Genomic DNA, 2,258 nt, shown 5'->3' on the forward strand with positions numbered 1-2,258 from the left:
TCATCAAAGACATTTCACTTTGCTGTTGCTAGCATGAGCCTCCTCTAGAAATAGCCCCCACTAGCTCGCTGACAAATTCAATTTATTGATGCAGCTTTTTTTTTTCCTTTTTTATTTTTGTTTTTTTTTGTTTCGTGTTATGTATTTTGATAGGTATGTGTAGATCAAGCTCTATTTTACATGTGTAAGATATGATGACATAACCTTCTATGTGTCAGAAAGTTCACTATGTCTCATTAATGCGAATACAAGTGTACTATATTTGAGATTTTTCTTGTTATGCTTAAGCTCCATCTTGTTTTTTTAATCACAACTCTGGCATATTTTATGCTATTTGGTAATCCTGATTTTCATACAAGTGTCTAACAGGGACCTTCAATTTTGATTTTGGACCTAGGTGGTTCTGACTTTTGTCTGGCTGTGATTCTGGAAAGTTGGCCCCAGTTTAACTTGACCTCCTTTAAATGGATTTATAGTATGTGCCTTTGTTGTATTAGAGTTCACCCAATCAACCATCTTTTGATAATGTCGTCTTTTTTTGTTTTGATTTGTGGAAAACTTGTTTTAGAACAAACTTTATTTTTCTTAGGCTTTGAATTTTTATTTCTATCTTTGGAAAGCCATTGGTGATCACATAAATTCTATCTTTGTAATTACAAGTGTTGTGCTCATAAGTTTGGCAACATTCGTCTTGTAGTATTTTACATCAACAATTGTCTCCGGCACCCAAAGGTCTCCTAAAATGGTATTTTATATTTGAATTTGCACTTTGTGCATACTAATTCAGGTGTTCAAATTATTTCCGCATGGCCATTTAAACAAAACAAACAGATGATTATTTGTTGTTTTAGTCTTTCTCCTTTTTGTATCGTATTTGTTAAGATTATACAAGGTGATCCCTTAATTGAAGTCAGATGTCACACTTGGGGTTCCTCGCATTGAAATAGTGTAATCAAGTCAAAAATATCAACACGCCAATTACCTGCCATCTAACAGTGACCTCTTTTTCTGCGCATGGTCAAGGCTGCGGTGAGAGAGCAGTTTTGGGTAGAGTATGTTTCTTGTTTGAAATTTGGCCTTTGCTGCTTCATGCTGGATCTGAACGCCAAATTTCCTTTCGGTGAGGGTTGTAATATATATTTTGGAATGGACAGTACATTTTGCATATTTATTTGCCTTGTAGACCTAACTATGTATCTCAACAAATTGCTTATCTTGAAGGACTTGCGATATAATGGAATACTGAAAATAGAATTTTTGCATATGCTGCTAAAGTTAATGGATAACTCCACAGTATCTACGTAATGCCATGTATGCTGTATGCATTTAGAACCATAATATTTTCCTTATACTACCGATTGGGATTGTGACTATCATTACATAAATAGCAGAGTGTGTGACTTGGCCCCAAATATTATCGCCTTTGTGCCCATTACAGCTGATATATGTCTATGCTTCTATAAATGCTTATATTTGCATAGATTCCTCTTGAAATCTGGATAAATTGTTGTTTTTAGTTGTACTTAGAGTTTTTGTAAGCATTTTTGGCCTATTGGTTGATGTGGAATACTATCATTATCTTTTCTTTTATTAATTTTGGGTGCAGATATGGAATTATTCCGATTAATACTGTGAAAAGCTTACAAGTAGGTTTTGGCATGTAATGGTTTAAATGTCACAGTCTTCATTATTGCTCAGGAGTTGTATAACCTCTAGTACACAACTTCCCAGCTTGCAACTCTCTTGAGAAAGTATCTGCCTCATATTTCTTTCAAGCTTGTCCAGCGCCCAGCGTAAGTTCATTTCATCATGCCCAATCGAAGCTGTTGCTTCCCCACTTGCTGGAGTTTATGATCGTACTGGTGTATAATGTAAGAACTGAGTTTATTATAAGGATCAATTTGCTTTTGTGCATAGGATGGAAGGTTGGTTAATTATACCAACAGTCATGAAAGCACAGTAAGTGGGAGTAACGAGCGATGGGCATGATGAACGCTGGGCGTTGAACAGAACAGGCCTCTCTCAGAGGATTACAAGCAAGAGATTGTGTGGGGATTATAACTCCTGACAGTGAACGGGCAGCTGGCCCGCCACTGTGGCTGCGGTGATGTCGGAACGGTCGCGCAAAATAATAAAGAAAGATAATGACATCGGCAGGTGGGCTGGGCTGGCTGGCACGGTTGTCAATTTCGGAGGTCAAATGTTGCTCGTATGGTTTATCGCTGTGCTGGCGCGACTGTTTGAACCAAATCCTGCGA

The sequence above is a fragment of the Dioscorea cayenensis genome, chromosome 20 (genome assembly GCF_009730915.1).
Source record: "Dioscorea cayenensis subsp. rotundata cultivar TDr96_F1 chromosome 20, TDr96_F1_v2_PseudoChromosome.rev07_lg8_w22 25.fasta, whole genome shotgun sequence".
In the NCBI taxonomy this organism is placed as follows: Eukaryota; Viridiplantae; Streptophyta; class Magnoliopsida; order Dioscoreales; family Dioscoreaceae; genus Dioscorea; species Dioscorea cayenensis.